This window comes from Spodoptera frugiperda, chromosome 7 (genome assembly GCF_023101765.2).
Source record: "Spodoptera frugiperda isolate SF20-4 chromosome 7, AGI-APGP_CSIRO_Sfru_2.0, whole genome shotgun sequence".
NCBI classification, from domain to species: domain Eukaryota; kingdom Metazoa; phylum Arthropoda; class Insecta; order Lepidoptera; family Noctuidae; genus Spodoptera; species Spodoptera frugiperda.
In genome coordinates, this window is record NC_064218.1 from 5,922,204 (window position 1) to 5,941,579 (window position 19,376).

The 19,376-nt window shown below is 35.3% G+C and overlaps 1 protein-coding gene across 4 annotated transcripts in view; it reads right to left on the bottom strand.

Moving 5' to 3' along the window:
• LOC118265921 (diuretic hormone receptor) overlaps positions 1-19,376 on the bottom strand; it is a 213,585-nt gene that overhangs the window by 72,129 nt on the left and 122,080 nt on the right. For all 4 annotated transcript variants that reach the window (XR_007705396.1, XM_050694637.1, XM_050694635.1 and 1 more), the window contains one exon: positions 3,036-3,077. The gene's annotated coding sequence lies outside the window, so the exon portion shown is untranslated. The remainder of the gene's footprint in view (positions 1-3,035; positions 3,078-19,376) is intronic.

Here is a 19,376-nt window from a genome sequence, read left to right on the forward strand (position 1 = left end):
CCTTAAAACGATTTTATCCAATTAGTCTAATATCAGACCTATTTCCCAGTATACAAGGTCCTTAATTAAACTTCAACCATAATGCACATCATAATAACGTACACGAAACATCCTGGAATTGTACAACTGTGTGTGGAATTGTATGTGAATTCATCTTAGCTAGTTTCCTAGAGAAATTATCAGATAAGCTCAGACAGTATAATTGCTTGCAGGTTCGCCAAAGGGAACTGGGGATTCACAATATGAAGTTTGAACTTTACTAACATGACATCAAAGTAGATAATAACTTGAACGTTATGAGCAGACAATGAACAACTGCGTTGGGTAACGTTACGTTCATTGTTTTGAACTGTTTTGTTGTTTCTTTGATGAGTTTTTGACTAGAAAGGAATCTTGGTTGGTCTTAGTTTGCTGTTGGCTATTAAGTTTAAGAGAACAGACGTTATAAGTAAAGACATGTTGCTGAGATATTAGTTATGAAAATAGTTACAATGTAAATACCAACAATAAAATACTTTTTACAAAAAAATAAACCGACTTCACTAAAAAAGTTAAAAATAACTTTAATTTCGGAAGTCGATGTTTCTCGGTATTATTTGTTTGTTACACCGACTCAGTATCGCAACTTAGAAAAAGTCGGTTAAAATTCTCTATCTCAATAACTACTTTATTTGTTTGTATTGTCAGTTGTCACAGTCACTTAATTAGGAGGAGTTCCCTCGATTTCTCTATCCCATCATCAGATCCTAACTTGGTGACAATGGGACCACCTCAGAACTATCTACTTTCGAACAAAAAAGAATTTTGAAAATCCGTCGACAATTGACAGAGTATTCGATGAACAAACACACAAAAAAAACATACAAACAGCCGAACATAGTACCTCCTTTTTTGTGAAGTCGGTAAAAAGGAAGACTGAAGGAAAGTTGAGAGTAGTGAGTGTAGTAAGTAATTAAGAATTATAATGAGATGGTCTTAGAAAAAGTTCTACATAAAACTTAACATTAACGATAAAAACCTCGTAAAATAAACTACAGACATTTTTATTATCATCTGACATTCAAATTGTTTCTATACTTAAGTACTTTTTGACATTCAGTCGTACTTATATAGTTTACGAGTTATACCTACTATAGAACTCAACTCAGTTGGAAAAAGGTCAGGAACAACAAATATATAAACTAGAATATTTATTCTAATACCATACATTCTTAACATGAAACTAGGGTTTCTTAGTTACATATACCTACTTCTAAAACTAAAACAACATGTTACAAGGAAGTTACAAAGTACCGATTTGAGCAAATTAATAACTGATTGATCAAATCGATCCAGATGTCTGATTGATATCGATTGGCTGACATTAGAACTAAGAGGGGTCAGTCATCAATCAAGTAATTGATCGATTGGTCAAGGAATATAATGTATAAGGAACAGATGTTGCTAATTATGTCCGTAAGTATCGTATAGTTTGTGAAACAGTTGGTAAAGGTACATTGTATTAACATAAATCAATCATGTATGGAAAAGTGAGAACGTATATTGGAACTGATTTCCTGATATTTGCAGGTAAGAGTATTTAAAGCTTCGAAGGTTAATTGATAATCCGCCTGGTGGCAAGCAATGATGCGACCTACGATGGAGAACATCTGCCCATAACCAACCTATTCACTCGGGCTTTTAACACACCCAGATTATATAGGCTCTGGTAAAGAATTCCACTATCTTGTGAACAGACAGTTTTTCTAAAGTAAAGACCACCACATAATTCTAAAAAAGTTTTTGGCATTCAAAATTTGCGTCTTAACCTTTACTTGCCCTCAATTGTATAAGCTTAAAATAAGATATTGTTTATTGAAACAATACATTTTAATGAATTTAGCATGAAATGGTATTAATAGGTCTCGATAAATATCATCCCAGATCTCGTTCTAAAGAGAAAATTATTGTCTCACTAAGTACTAACAAAAGCAAAATATTTAACACAATAGGTAATAATTTTCAATCTAATTTTACAACAACAAAGAGCGTAATTTATATAATTTTCTCCTCACTTTATTTAAGAGAAACTATTCACGTTGGAAGATAGATGGCGTTTCGCGCGAAAATATCAAGTGACGCGGCGATGTCGTTATTTTCAAATATAAACTACTTTCTATTCAACATGAAAATAAATTGTTGTACGTAGGAAAGGAACAATGTTTATACAGCCGCTGGGAAGTGCTTTAAGGCGTAATTGAAGATTGTAGAGAAAATTCCAGACTTTAACAAACAATGAAAATAAATAAACTTCTTACAAATGCACTTCTGCGGTTCTAAAGAACCTTTTATGGTTATTGTTCCATATTTCAACGGAATTGGAGAGAAATACCGGCTTTTCTAGTATCCATTGCGCTGTTTGTAGCAGTCAAAGGGAGTTTACTTAGCATTTATACCGGTGCACTTTGTAGACCAATACGTTAGTATGAAACGCCAGATCAAACCGCACTTTGTTTGTTTTTCTTGGTCTGTTTGCTTGGTCAGTACACTTTATGGAGGCAGATCAAATATTTATTGAATTTTATGAAATTCTTTTACTTAACCTCAGTGATAGCGTATTTCAATGAGGACAATATACAATGGTGAGTTATGAGAACGACATGACTTTGACAGGTAACAATTTGCCGCGCTTTTTCGTGTCCGCCATTATCGAGTGATCAATGTGTTTATTGTCTATGAAAGATTAATTTACGTTTAAACGTAAATTTAACAATAATTCTTAACTTTTAATCTTGTACTTTTAGTCTTGTTGTAGTAATTTAGTTAAAAGAGTAGAGAATAATGTAAACAAATCCTTCGTCAGTTTAAATTAGCACTCTCTCTAAAGTAGAACTTTGGTCTTAAAACGCGACTGTTTATAATAAACATTTATTTTAACACCTCACGGTATCATACAAGGAAGAATGAGAGACACCTGTTGCTAGTCTCAGCTCGGTGTTCACGGAACCGACTAACTGGAGAGGACGTGGCTTATTTAGTTAAAATGTTGGTACTACCTGAGCGGACTCCGCGCGCCAATCCGATTACAGTTGGCAGCCCTGGAAAGAAAGATGGCTTTCGTAAATAGATTGAAATAAAGTGTTAGACGTATTTATTGAGAAAATAGTTTTAGAGAATTAAGGTTACTGTTTATCATTGTATAATATTTGTTTCATCTCCATATATGGAGAAGAATAATTCTGATAATTTGATTACATTAGTAGTAGATGAATTTATAAAAGGTTATATATTGGTAAAAATGATATAGATACTTTAGAGACATTGCTTAGTCATAGTCCAACTCCAAACACAACCTTTTTGAACATTTTTGAATGAAAAAGATATATCGAAGTTTAGGAATGTTATTTAAAATTTCGAGCCTTCTAAAGTTTCTCTACTTAAATCGATTTTTAGTATCAACTCATCGTGAAGTCCTGCCTAGTCAGTGTATGACTTATATCGCGGAAGAACGTATTGCGGACAGGACAATCAATATTATTACGTATGTCTATAAGCATTAATATTACATTTCCGTGGGGGGTAAGTATTGGAAGTAGGTGTGTTTATAAAGTACGTGACTTGACAAACTTTGTAGCTCATTAGCTGGAGACATTATCGAAGTTTTTAGAATCGGTAGAGGGGGAAATCGGTGATGCTCTCCAATTTTTGAACAACTGTGATTATTGAACTTTTGTTAAGTAATTAGTATGGTGATAGGAACTTCAACATTTCCTTTCTAAGGCTTAATTTTAGGAGGCCTAATTTTAGCTTCTTTCTGAATAAAAAATCCTTATGTATCGTTATTTTAGAATAGGAGTTATACTGAATCGCTAGGCTGAATTTGCACCATAATATATTCTCAAACATTTTCGTACACAAAGGCTGAATTAAGTACATCTAGCTTGATTCAGTTAACTAGCAAATGAATGAAGCTTTAGTACAATGAAATGGTTTGTAAGCGGACGTTTGGGGAACGTTATAGTATTTAGGATCGTCTAGCCATGCAGTGGTTGAAATTTATTCATTTCGTCGTACAAAATACCCGTCAAAATCGATCCAGCTATTTCAGAGATTAGCTGGAACAATCATACAGACAGACAAAAATTAAAAAAGGTGTATGCATATTCATATGCATGAAGTAAAAAGCGGTTATTTCAATATTACAAATAAACACTCCAATTTTATTTATAAACACATTTTATGCCACAACATACTGAAGTATAAATAAACAAAGAAATAAACACGCGATGGTAATGTTAGTAAATAAATGATAACGGCTTGTTTACTATTTAATTAGTGGGAGCTCAGTGTCGCTGGCACATTGCACTAAGCCGAACGATCAGTGTTTAGCTAATGAACTCGTAATAATGTCACTGAGAATCGATAGGACTTGCAATGTTGCTATTTTTTTACGATTGGATTAGAAAGTTTATAAAATGTACCTTTTTGTATATTTTGAATTTCGCAACAATAAATATCGCACCTAACTAAGAATAAAAGTGACTTAACTCAACATTTCTGTAACATTCGATTTTATCATAAACTGGCGTTATGAAATATACTCTACCACCAAAGAACTAATCCATAAATCTAGTAAAAATCAATCGTATGTCATGAAATACGGAAGAGATAATAATACTCAAATGTATTCGATACTATAATTTTCTGAAACTTTCCGGCTCATTTCCCACAACTTACAGTTTTTGAATTCTTACTTTGATTAGGTTTTCTTCTTGTCGCTATCTATTTCCATTATTTTTTATTTTGGTATTCGACATGATGTAACATGCAATCACTCTGTATCAGAAACTAATCATTAGAGGAGACTACAGAATAACCGCAGAAATGAAGAGCACATATTCCTATTAATTTCGGATATTTATCGTTATTATTTAAGATGGAAGATCCCAATACTATCTACTCAGTGGCCAGTACTCACCGCTTCGACGCTTCGTTGATTAGAGGGCCTATCTCCATTAACACCAGCCAATGTTATGAAGTGATATGTGAGATGCCTTCCCTAGTTGTTTGTGCTTATAATTATGGGACAGTGTTTGGCCACTACTACTAATTAGGCCCATGGTTTAAGTAATTAAGTGGGACGGGCCTAATGACGTATGGCCGGGATTTACATTGGGATTCGATACGTTGTGTATTATGCTATTTTGGTTTTGTTTGCTTGTTTTGTGTGGTCGGAAGAGAGTACTGAGTAAATAACCTACAAGAAGTATCTGTTTCTCATATACAAGAACACGTTTATTAAAGAGCATTAAGGGCTTTGAATAGACCAGTTCTAGTCTCCAGTAGGCATAGTGTGATATTAGGTATATTTCCCCGAACCTTTATCTATAATGCGAAGGTAATAAATATATTGCACGGTTGGCGAGTATTTATTTCGATTCCCGTACGGAGCAACGCTTTGTGTGATCAACAAATTGTTGTTTCAGGTCTGAGTATTATGTGTATGTGAACTTATATGGTTGTAAACGCACCCACGACATAAGAGAAAATCCTAGTGTGGGCAACGTTTTTTTGAATTAAACAAAAAAAAAATGTCACTACATTGCACCAACAAAGACTGAAGGATATAAAATATTTTCATATAGAACTTAATACATATTACAATCTGACCTTCGTCTTAAGGGAGGTTAACTCGTGGTTTGTGGAATAGAACGCGATCTTACATGGCAAGCTTCGTTTAATTTTACTGCGTCAATGTTAACTAACTGCATACATGCCAATGTGCAAGTAAAGCGAGCTCGCTTTGATGTGATATGGACAAGGTTAGGGTTCGAGGTAATACCTATATTTGTAGAGACTGTTTTATATTTTTAGAAAAAAAAGTCTTAACAATAACCTTACTACAGTCGGGTAAAAAGTAACCTTACTTTTAATAGGTACACTGACGTAAATAATACTTTTAGCAAAATGCATATAAGAAAAATCATAAGTAAGTAAAATCTCATTGTCAAAGATTTTGTATGAATGGAAAAAGGAGTACGTATGTCTTATTTTTTCTAAATCCGTAGATTTCTGTCGGCAAAGCTTTTTATAAACAGATGAATTAAAATAGACAGACCGAGTATCTAAAGTACAACAACCTTCTTTTGTTTCCACCAACAGTTTAGCGTATATTTAATTTGTTCATTCATTGTTCCCTTTTGTTTCCTATAAATTGTCTAAATGACTTGCTTAAATAATTCTATTACAAGTTGTACTAAGGCGATTAGGAAGAGTAATTAGTTTGTTTTAATTTGTCCTGAACTTTCTGTACAGGTGTTAAAGCTAGGTATAATTTTATTGTTAACATGGTAATCTGACAGGCGTTGACCTTAAGTTAAATTTATTTGTGTTTAAAGAGCTTTTATAATCATGTAATTTCAAATTAATTGTTACTTATGAATTAGTAATGAATGAATGAAAGTGCTTCATTCTACTCGTCTATTTAAAAGTGTCTATCTATTTACTAGAATCACAAAAACGCACGAAAAGAAAATAAAATATTTTTCATTCGACAGGTAGGCAACTACTTACGTACTTATTATCATATTGTAGAATTTTAATACAAACATTTTATAAAACTTCTAACATAATACTACATCGTAAACGACCATTACAACTTTTTAAACGCACTTAGCCAACTATCAAGTTCTTAGAAGCAGATTTACTTTAGTATATTGTACGTTACTTTGCATATCAAATAGGACATGTTATGTAGCTAGCAATAACCGTCGAACGTAATAACCAATGCTTGTGTAGCTCTATTTGCGTGGAAAATATTGCGAACATTGTATCTTGTACAGGGACGGGCTGACTTTTTGAGGTTCTGGGTTAAAATTAAAGTGGTCCACAAAATGAGCAGCAGAAAATCATGTATTAGAGAAGGAGAGGAGTGATCAAACATATTGATTATATGTAGATAGTTCTTGAATGATATTAATTTTATTGATGTGGCAACATCTTGGGGGCTGAGTTAATTATTATATTTTTCGAATTACTCACGCAACTATTTGACGAGGAACTCGATTATTTTCAAGTAATGCTAGAGGCTCATATTCATGAGAAACATTTCGCGTCAAACAACGTGTGTAATATTTAATTTAGTACGCCTCACCAATGTTATAATATAAACAGTTTGAGGACTGGGCTGCAATCCGAAAAATGTTATACTGATGGAGTAGATCCGCCCCTGCCGTAGAAACATCGAATATTGCATTGTTTTATTTAAATCTACAGACTTTGTCTGACTGTCTAGTTATTTTGAGTGATTGTAACATTGTAACTATCACTGCTGTTCAACATGAGTTTCGGTTTATAATTTGGACGAATTATTTTTCTAATTCATATTCGAATCACACACCTTCGGACTATTAGAAAATAAATTAAGTGTACAATTAATAAAGTAAGTAGTTGAGAAAATATAATCCGTGGCAATACGTTCTAGAATATGTATTAATAATTCAATAAAACCAAGTTTATTAAGGTCTTAGCAAATTAATTAGCCGTGGTAATACTCAAGGTTCCTTTGGGATTCTAGTGTAATGTGTATGTTTGCTAAATAGGATCAGTTCAGTGACTTGCTATAAGTGACCTCCTACGTCACTGAGCAGCATTAAGAGTATATTTAGATTCCTCATTAAAAAACAAACAGTATCATAAAGTCCACTCCATTGAGTTTGTTTGTCATAAAAATCGATGTAGCAGTAAGAAGCGAAAAGATGTTTGAATGCCTCGTTGCGCTGAAGGCCAGTAGAAGTGTTGAGCTTGGTAAAGAAGTCGCGATATCACTACATAAATAATATAAAACAAAGTAGCTTTCTCTGTCCTATGTCTTTATGTTCCTTTATATGCTTAAATCTTTAAAACTACGCAACGTATTTTGATGCGGTTATTTTTTATAGATAAGTGATTCAAGAGGAAGGTCTGTATGTATAATACATGTATAATATATGACGATTGCACCCATGCGAAGCTGGGGGGGGTCGCTAGTCTATACATAGTATAAAACAAAGTCGCCCATTTTGTCTGTAGTCCCTTCGTATGCATTAAACTTTAAAACTACGCAACGGATTTTGATGCGGTTTTCACTAATAGAAAGAGTATTTTCTCCGACAGGTTTTTTTATATAATTGAAATACATTGAAACTATATTAGCTGAGTTATAGCGATTTATGTCCAAGAAGTCAGAAAAAAATCTAATTGAAGATTGCATTTGTGCGTGCGCCGCTTATACCGTTGGATACAAGTAAGAACAATGTATAGCAAAAACATTGGTCTTTATTAGTTCTACAAAAAAGTCCGCGATGACATATATCCAGCTTTTTTATTTAAGTCACAAAAACTACTTTTCTGTATTAAAAAAACATTTAATTCGTTGGGTGATATTTAACTGGTGATATAACCAATAATACATATATCCTTATCATAATAAGTAAGTTCATCATCACGAGCATTTAATTTAGATTATTTTTGCAGTTTACAGTGTGTTATTTAGACATATAGTTTAGGAGATATCACGATATTAGTATTGCGGCACGGTACGGGCCGGCCGCGGCGGCGGGGGCAGCGTCCCTATAAATAATATTAAAAAGTAGGTACTACGACTTTGATCTATACATATAAGACAAAAAAATATCTGTACATTACTTAAATATTTTTTCCAAAAACTGATAGGGGGGGCGATCAAAGAAGAGTCACAGAAACCAAAAAACATTTTAATATTTTAAACGCGGTTAAGGGAAAGAGAAGTTATTGTGAATTGAAAATTAGTATCCAATATGTGTTGGTGCGTTGACTGTATTTGTCGAAGTAGCGGGATACACGCAAACGAAGTTGCGCGGGTCAGCTAGTTTAGGTATATACCTCACTTTCAAGCGTACGTTGTGATTCATATTTTAAACGATGTTATTCAGTTACTGAGACACTAAAGTCGGTATTATCGAAGAAAGTTCAAAATCCCCTAAACTACAATTTGCTAAAACTGATCACAATCAGGATATTCGTCCAGTTAAGAGCATCGGATGACGCGCGTGGTAGACATAATAAAAAGAAATCAAAGCTATTGTGCGTTTTATTGGCCCTAAATTTATTTTAGTACCGAAGGCAATTCGCGCTCACGTCCAACATAAACGGTCCTGTTGCCATCAACTCAACAGGATAAGGAAAAACTTCCAAATAAGTAGTAAAATATCTCATAATTAAGAATACAGACAATTTTTCCGACTAATTTCGAGACGCTATCGCCAGTCTGATTTATTTAGAAAAATTCGGTCGTCGAAAACTTTTTAAGGTCGTTACGGGATGTCGGGATTTGGTAAGAAATTGATGAGCGCAGATATTTTACTTATTCTCATGGTGTTTGGCCAATTAGTCTTTGGATTTCCGCACAGCTCGTTTACTTTCAAGGAAAATTTGCGACAAGTCAATCTGAGTGCGCATTTTTTACGTCTTTTTATCAGCCATGGCAGGGCTGCGCCAAGTCTCTGGGGATGTTTCGGGATATAAAAAGCAGGGGGCAACCTTTCCCTGCTATTTTTAATTTTTGGTATAAAAACACGAATTTTATTACACGTCAAAACTTGGTTTATGTGTTTTACTCAACGGTGTATTTAACATTATCTAACGTATTAAGCAAAAATCACTCTTAAAGCTACGAAATAAAATTGCTTAAAGAACAACCAAGAACTTGCGGCTATAAGAATGTCTTCAACAGTAAAGAATGTTCAACGACAGCTGTTTTAAAACTATACTTTGAGACTGAAACTTATTTAACATTCATTGGCGAAATGTTGAACAACTTTCTGAATATAACTGGTTAAGGAACATGAGAAAACTTGAAATTAATCTTTGTATAAGACTTTGTATGTAACTAGTTTGTTATATAACTCAACCCACTTCTAAAGTCTAGAATACCTAACAATAGTTAGGTCTTTATATAAATGTAGTAACATTTTGTGAGTGGTCGGTAAACTAACAAAAATAACAGTATACATATTTTAAACATTAATTCAGCCATTTCCAGTTGTTTACCTAATCTAAGAATGGAACCAAAAAGGTTTTCTCATAATCAAAACTTGTTTCAAAATTAAATGTTTTTAACTCAAATCCACAAACACTGATACTAAGTAAAGTTTACTAGTTGACTTGTTCTTGAATTCAATTATAAATTAAACTTTAAAACAACCACAACAACTACCTAGAGTCTAGAATACTTGCAATGATATTTTAGCCGGTAAAATCGTTGAATTTAGTTACCTATCTACCTACCTATGTATATCTATTATCAGTTAGTTGATTTACATAAGTTAATTACGTTCTACTCGAATAATTTATAACCGGCGTAGAGTTAGAAATTATATATTGTACTGAATATAACATTGTTAAGTAATATTATATCCTAATAGTTTTCTAGAAAAGTGGTATATTTGTACGTTACACGTGTATTGTGAGAAACGTTTTGTTTTACTATCTATTTTGTTACCCCAACATGTAATACAAATCCAACTTGCTATTTGCTTGAAAATTGTAGTCTTTTTATACATAAGTAAATACTTTTTTTTTGAGGGGCAAAATCATTCAATGGCTTCTCCTGCTTTGAGCGAGGCGAGAGGGAGTGTCAGACTCTTACTGACTAAAAACCACTCCGTTCGTACACCTGTTTTTCGAGCCGGAGCCCCGGTAATACTTAGAAACTCACTGCGTGTCTCCTAAAATATTTTTCGTTATTTTTCCTTCTATGGCTGTTATTTTTCTACCCCTCTTTCCTTAAAGCTTCTCAATTTGTTCGCTTAATCACATGGCCTGCATATTTTATGTGCATACAAGAATTACGTACAATGTTCCATTGTTGGAATATTCTGCGATTCAAACCAACTTGTTGATATTAAGCCCCGGAAAAATATTGCCACAGACCCTTTGTTTTGCTCCCGTCGTTCATTTCAACGTTCAAAGTGTTTCTGAAATATATGGCCGAATGGAAACCAGCAAAAAAAAAAAAATTGCTATAATTTTCACAAATGCCTCCGTGAAGTATTTTTTCGCTCGTTTATTTATGGCTGGCTGGTTTGGTTTTGACGTTACGTTGTTTTTGAATATGGAATTCATTTTGCCAGTTTAGTTTCGATATTGTTGGGAAGATAGGATTTGAGCTTGAATTGTTCATGTGTCTATACACACTATACTAACAACTTATGTGGTTAGAAATGTAATAATAGTGGTGTAATAATGAAATAATGAATGCGTTTCACACGAAACTTTCTGCCTCGCACACAAAATCTGTGGAATGAGCTGTCAGTCGGGGATATTTCCAAACCGATATAACCTTCAAACCCTTAAGAAAAGAGCGTCTTCTTGTTTAAAAGGCCCGCAATACACCTGTGACTCATTTCTGGTAGTGCTTATCGCTCACTATCATGTGATCCGCCTGCTCGTTTGCCCTCTATTCCATAAATTATAATGAGTAATATCTATAAGTGATTCAGTTTCAACCTCAAAATTAGTCAAAGTTTTATAATGATTTAAATTACATAAGCATTCTAGAATTTGATTCTTTGTAAATAGATCGTAGCAATAACTTTATCATAAAGCACAGTACAGTAAACACAGTACACACAAAAGTAAAGAGAATAAACTCGATTATACATGTTACAGCCTAAGTAATAAATCTTGATATTATATATACTGTCTAGCAATTATATATAAAGACTACTCAATTTAGATAAAGTGATAAATGACACAAAATTAATCACATTAACTAGCAATTTTATATACTATCTTCGAAGACTTGGATAATGTAATAAAACGAGCAGCATGCAAGCAAACATGCAGCATGTAGCAGGCAGGTTTTCTGTCATGGCTCCGGCGCTGCGGTCCTCCGGCGGCGCGTGCTAATCGTCGCAGACGGCTTTCGCTCACCACCGCAGCTTCGCCTTGTTGGCCGGCTTCGCCGGCCAGCCTCACCCACGGTGGCTCGCTAGCAGCCTCCTGCTCCTCAGCCCGCGGGCCGCCTCGGTCCTACGCGCCTACTCGATTTTAAATTACACTCTAGGGGTAGGACAAACAAGACTACGTGGAGTCGGTTTTGTAGCAATTCGTTCTGTCACTAACTTTTGTTGCACAGCATATTAAATTTTTAAACGACATTATTATTTAATTGTTACAGAAACTTATAGCAAATTAGTTTGATCGAAATTATGTATAGGGCACTACAAATTCACTACCACCATTTCCTACATAAGTCATTAGGCCTACTAACGTTATGTGACTCAATTTTATGCCAAAACAAATTAGTCTTTGATCTTAAAGACTAATTTTTATTCTTACAAGGTATTCTTATAAGTAAGAGTCTTGTGTCATTTTGAGTTACACATGTATTATTACTTTGACTAACTTGGACTTCCTATTATGAATAATGTCCAGATAAAGTGATTAATTTATTACATTGTCTAGTGAATTTGATATTTATATACAGTTATTCATAATGACCAGTCATTATGAATAATTGCTATTTAATCACTCTGACTGTAACATACATAATTTTCAAAACCAATTGAAATAATAACAAAGTAAAAGTAACTCGATTGTTGACATTGAATTTTACAAGAACATGAATCTATAATGAGATCAAAATGTACATTTAAATATAATTTCTTTGTAAAAAGTAACACGTGTTCTTTGAAAATAGAATGAAGTCTTTTGCCAGTATTGATAAAAAAGAAAAAAGTTAAGCAAAAATGTATGTTTTTTTTTTATGGAACACGGCGGTAATCAAGCAGACGTATCGCCTGATGAGTTGACGGTGAAACACCAGACGCGTTACAAATGCGTTGCCGGCCTTTTGAGGGGCTAGGAATTTATGTGTTGTTAACGAATCAGGGATTGGTAAGATTGAGAAGAGGAGTATCTGGGCCTCCAGTAGCCTCAGACACACAACGAAACACAACGCAAGCGTTGTTTCACGTCAGTTTTCTGTGAGGCCGTGGTATCACTCTGGTCGAGTCGACCCATTCGTGCCGATTAATAGGTAATATTAATGGGACTTAAAACTCTGAGAGAAATGACTACGAGTAAATTTAATGCACTGGCAGTGACTGAAACTACTTCAATATCGAAATTCGAACAAAATCTCGCTCGATTTGGATGTCCAATCCGAGACCACTAACAAGTCAATAGAACAACGCCCTGGGGACAGAAGATACAAGAAAGTTTATAGAAAAACTAACAATATGCTTTGAGTACGGCATTCTGTCAGTTTTGGGTGATTTTTATTGGATTCGGAATCTTAATATCAACACTTTTTTGTTTGCGCGACATGTACAGTGGAGGACAGATACGCCTGATCATTTTTAAATTTTATTGCTTGAACCCAGCTAAAATATTAAGCCATATCCCATAAATGTCTCATCTAATAAAAAACGATAACGTTGCAGCTTGGTGACGCAACACGTGTAATCTCTTAGTCAGTGGTATGTTTGATATTGTTCGGCTACTTGCACCGGCGCTGGCACCGGGAAAAGTGTGGATCTCATCAGGTGCAAGCAAACATTACCTTAGTGGTGGTCAGGCGCATGTGACCATAATTGTACCTATCTACTGGGATAACATAACAAAAGGTTACATAACCTAACGTTTTCGCAGAGAGTTTATTGATAGGAGAAATTCACGGATTTGCCACAATAATGTCCGTTACTGTCTTGTCGGTACAAATAATGGACTGTTTACGTATTATGAGTTCCTGGTACTTGTTTCTACCCCATTGTTTATGAGATTCTAATTATATGAACCTACAATTAAGTAGTACATAATAGTTATGAGCATGTATATTGACAACCATATGTTACCTATAGTAAAGAATGCATAATACAACTATTAAAAGAAAAACATCTTTCTAGCTCAAAGATCAAGCTCCTTTACCGGATAAACATTTATCAAAGAGATAATAAAAACGGCAATGAGTAAAAATAACCTGATGTTTGCTCAGTTTTCGGATGAGCGGAAAATTCACATGTCCGCTACTCACAATAGTGGCTGTCTTGTTCATACAAATAACTGTCTACGTATTATGAGCCCCTGGTACCTGTTGCTATCCCATTGTTTACCGGAGTTACTCAGCTTTACATGGAAATACATTTTACTCAAAGGTAAGTTTACTAGCATAATTTGGTAGTTGGAAACAGAATATACCTAATGAACCTTATGTTGCTATGTTTATACTGTTATTAATGTTACAGGGAAATTGTCTGAACTTCCGAAATATGATGTAACAACGCTAAATATGATTGTTGCTGTATGGATAAGGGTGGTATCTTGATGTAACATGTCGTTAAAAAGTCATAAGGCGCTGATGATTATTCTGTTTTCACTAAAATTGAATTGATTGGTATATTTTCATTAACATAATAAAAGAAGTGTTTTCTGTTTTTCGTAAAAACTAAAATATACTCGTACTTTTAATCGCTCGCATTTGTCATGAAAATTATTAACACTTTGAGAACTTTTTTCCTAAACCAGACACAGTATTACAAGCCACCTGGAATACCAATCTAGAAGAAAGCTTCCAACTTACATTTTTCCAACGTTCACAATTTATGATACTTTCCCGCAATTTTATGAATGAAACCAATTTTAATATTTCATCGCGTTCCGTTTTCATTTATATTAAATTAAAACGTACAGGAAAATAATCTGCATATTCAGTTGAAACGTGATATTTTGTTCGCCAATATCATTTGTGGGAGCTAATTAATTAATGACGGAGTTCAGAGCACGCAGTTATAAATACTCTATGATGAACACTGAATAAACGAATGTATCTTTCATCAAATACAATATTCACGTCATGTACATTTAATTAAAATTTGAGCGGTTAGCAAATATGTAGGTATTTAATGTAATACCACGCCTCTTAATTGGCCACATAGAGGGCATGTTAAATTTAAATCCACGTTTTACTAACTGTACCTATGTCAGAAGGTCCGCCCGTCTAATATAGTCTCTACCCCAGTATAAGCTAACTCATAGAGAGGACTTTGGTTACCTATAGAAAAATTCAATCTCTGAAAGACATCTTTACAGAACTTCTTTGAGATCTCTTATTTAAAATCACACTTGCAACAACACAAATCAAAACACATCAATTCCTAACGTCTATAAAAACAACGATACATAAACAAACAAAATGCGGTTGTTTGATAACAAAATCCCCTTTGAATATTTAACTCCAATCAGAATTGTAGGTTCGAATGGCGTTGAAACATTGGTAGCGGAACAGTAAGCCATTCCGTAGTCTCGCACGCGAGCCAGTCAGACCCAACTCCCAACTCAATTAATCTTACTAACGTTTGATCTTTTGCTTCAGAATTAATTGTAGAAAGAAAATGGACTTCGTTGTAAGCTTTTGCAGTTGTAATTGCGTTTTTTTTTTAACTAGGTAGAGATAGATAATGTTTTAATTAAAGATCTTTGCATTTTGAAAATTGTCTGCTTTTCAGTGCTTTTGTTTTTTTTTTTTTTTTTTGAGGGGGAAAATCATCCAATGACTTTTCTCGCCTTGGGCGAGGCGAGAGGGAGTGTCAGACTCTTACTGACTAAAAACCACCCCGTTCCTTCTCCTGCCTTTCGAGCCGGAGCCCCGGTAAACCCGCTAGGTTGTCCGCAGCTCCGGATTAGGCATCAGCCCTACTGGGCCCCATCTGTGGTGGTCTGATGGCTCTTTGAGGCGCGGAACGCGACGCGCCGCACGCACGGGTCTGGTTCTGGTCGGGCGGCGAACTACCCTTGTTTGCCGTCCGCAGGCCCGCACTTACGGTGGCCGGAGATCGTCGCGCGATCCCCGACGCCCGGAGTGTCTCTCGCGACGGCTGGGGCGTGAGGAGGTTCGTTCTCTCACGCGCCCCGCCTCCTCCTTAGCTAGCATGACTGCTTCGCAGAAGGAGGAGACGGCATCCCAGTCCCCCTCGCTCCGCACCATGGCTTGTACCAATGCCGGACGCGAGAGGTCGCCGTCGCCGACTACATCCCTGAGGACACGGCGGTGCTCAGCCCATGCAGGGCACAGCGCCACCGTATGTTCCACTGTGTCCTCAGGACGGTCCTCGCAGTGATGACACCCGGGCGTTTCCTCCCGCCCAATCAGAAACAGGAACCTACCGAAACTTCCATGTCCGGTAAGCACCTGCGTCAGGCGGTAGGTGAGGACGCCGTGGCGTCTCTCAAGCCACTCCTCAAAGAGGGGACTTATCGCTGCAATGACAGCGAGCCCAGCCCTCGGTTGCGACAGTCGTTGCTGCCATTCCGCCATGAGATCGCGCCGGAGCTCGTCCCGCCACGCACTAATCTGGCGCGGCAGCGGAGTTTCGCCCCGGCGACTGCTTTTCAGTGCTTACGTATAATGATGGTTGAAGATTTCTTATACTTATTTTAATGATGTCCGTAATTAGCTTTGTATCTGTAGTCTTTTAGAGAATAATCTTTGATTCGTTGGTGGAGATCTTAGGAATGACACATAATTAGTAAAACGACAACCTACACTGCATAGTAAGTACTTAGTAATTGAAATAATGTTCGCCTACACCTTCTATTTTTTAGACATTAACAAAATATAAACAAAAAGGGATTGGTTATTATAAAAAAGTTATAAAACGATTAAAAACTAAACCAAGAACTAAACTAAACATAGAGGAAACTATCACAGAAATAAAGTATCTGCAAAAGAAGTATTGACGTAGCTTTATGAACGGTCGAGTTATACGAAGCCCGCGGGAAATCAGTGTTCGCTAATTCCTTGAAGAAAATGATAGTAATTAATTAAGCTGTTCATTTATTAGTTCCTCAATGAAAACGAATAGCTATATATTAGTAGATTCGGGATTAGGAAATTAAGAAAGATTGTGAAAAGAAATTGGATGTTATTACTTTCAATTAGAAATTATACGTTGAAATCGCCAACCCACATTGAGCAAGCGTCACCACGCTTGCTTTCATGCTCAAACCTCTGTGCGGGAAAACGCATTTGGACAGCAGTGGTCTCGTATTGGTTGTTGTTGTAATGTGAATCTGGGTTTAAATCATAAAGAATTTAATGGTGGTTGCAATGTTTCGAATCTTTGCTAAATAAAGTTAGAAGTAGGTTTTTGCTTTAAAAGCATCTTCGGCTTAGAATGGTTTACCATAATCTGAGCGCTTTATCCCAACTATGTTGGCATTTGCACATTTGATATTAACCAAATGAACTGAATTATTTTCGCACAGTTTTCTAATTAAATTATGGTATGGTAAGCGATCAGCGCCGCCCATGGACACCCGCAACACCAGAGGAGTCACAGGTGTGTTGCCAGCCTTTTAAAAAGGAATACGTATGTAGGTAATGTACAAACATATTTAAAGGTATATGCAAGTTCAATAAGCGATCTAATAATAAAATGATAACCTAAGAGTACTCCACCGTTATCACAAGATAAGTAGCGTAATTTATCAACAGTATCCAATTATAAATATTAGCCATAATGTTCGCTATACTCGTACTGCAAAGCAAATTGAGAGAGAGGTGATAAAGCAATTAATTTGCTGATTCATGATTGATGAACAAAGGGAAGTAACACAATGTTCTGAAGTTTGCATTTGGAAGTCAAACTCCGAGGTTTCAGTTTCAAACAGGAGTAGGAACTAGGTGTTTTTGTGTGTTGTCATAAGTCTGATACTTTCTCTCAACTCACACAAGGGGAAAAATGAGCCCGGTAGGACTCATTGGATTTATGATTGTTTTGGATAGATTGGATGATGATTTTTCCCTCAAAAAAGCTATTGAAAAGAAACTAGGAATTTTCACTTTATCGACGCGTAAAAGTATTACCTTGTAAACTATTTACAAGAACAAATATCATTGATCACAAGTTAGGTGAGTAAGTGAATTTCTAACTAGTTTGAATTTATAATACCCAGACCTACGTCATGATGCTATGTTTTTTAATTCAGTCTCCAATTTCTTCTTTGGGTTTTTACTGTGCAATTAAATAATGATTCACCTTAGTAAAATTATTAGAGAACCGGCAATTTTTTACTGCAGACTGCAGCACTCATTCAAACAATAACAACCGTTTGTAACAGAAATGAGCTCAGAATTATCCAACGTTTCCTTTAATCTTTCTATTGAACTGACAACCGGTATAAATGTTACTTTTGCGGTGAGAGTAAAAGCGTTACGAGTATTCGCGGTTAAAAAAACACATCAAAAGATTGGCTTACCTACATAAACTTTTTAGAACTCTGTTTTGTTTCATTTTTTTAGTACAGAATGGAATTTTCAAATAACTTTCCTGCACCAGTAGTAATTTAGTGTTGTTTGCGAGTGTATGGAATTAATAATGACGAGAGTTTTCTGTTATGAATTTTAGTTTCAAACTGACTATACAGCGTGTAACAAAATACTTATATACATCAAGAAGCACTGAAGAATACAGGTTCAATAGAATTTCTACACAAAGTTTCAAAAAATTGGTACCAAATACTTGGTGTCGCATTGTTCTTGATTTAATAAATCATACAAAAGGTGAAGAAAAAATTTTTGAGGCGGTATGAAGTTCGCCGGGTCAGATAGTATTTTAATAGTTCTAATATCAGAAACCATAATTATGTAGGTATATATGTTAAAACAAAGTGGCATTTGACCGATGCCATCAATTCGTGGGATTGCCAAACATAAGGCCTGCCGTTGCGGCTAATGTTTGTGCGTCACCCACGCGCTGCGTAGGCAGGTATCAGTATTACCTAATGGATAGACAAAGGGAATGGTCAGCTGAAAGTATTAACCTGGCTTTTAATTGGGGATAAAGATTTAACCTTTGATATCGTTATGTGTTTATGTTTGCACAGTTAGAGTTTACTTACTTTGCAGTCTGTAGGACTGACGCCATTTCGGTTTGATATTATTTGTCAAATGAAATAGTAAAAACTAATAAAATTGTTGAGGAATAAACTTTACTATTAAAACATTATTTCATATCACTACATAGTATAAAATAAAGTCGCTTAATACCGTCCCTATGTACCTTTGTATGTTTAAATCTTTAAAATTACGCATCAGATTTTGATGCGGTTTTTAATAGTGATTTAAGAGGAAGGTTATTATATCACCATGCACCCATGCGAAGCTAGGGCGGGTCGCTTGTAAATAATATAAGCAAACTTACATGATAATATTTCAACAGTGACTCACCTCGAAATTATGTAGAATGTAGAATTGGAATTACGTCGAAATTCAGGAACGTGAACGTAGAAATATGCTTGGGCTACCACGTCATGTCCAAAATGCTGTTATTTCATTGCATTTGTGAAACTGAATACCGACCGCAGCGTATATATTT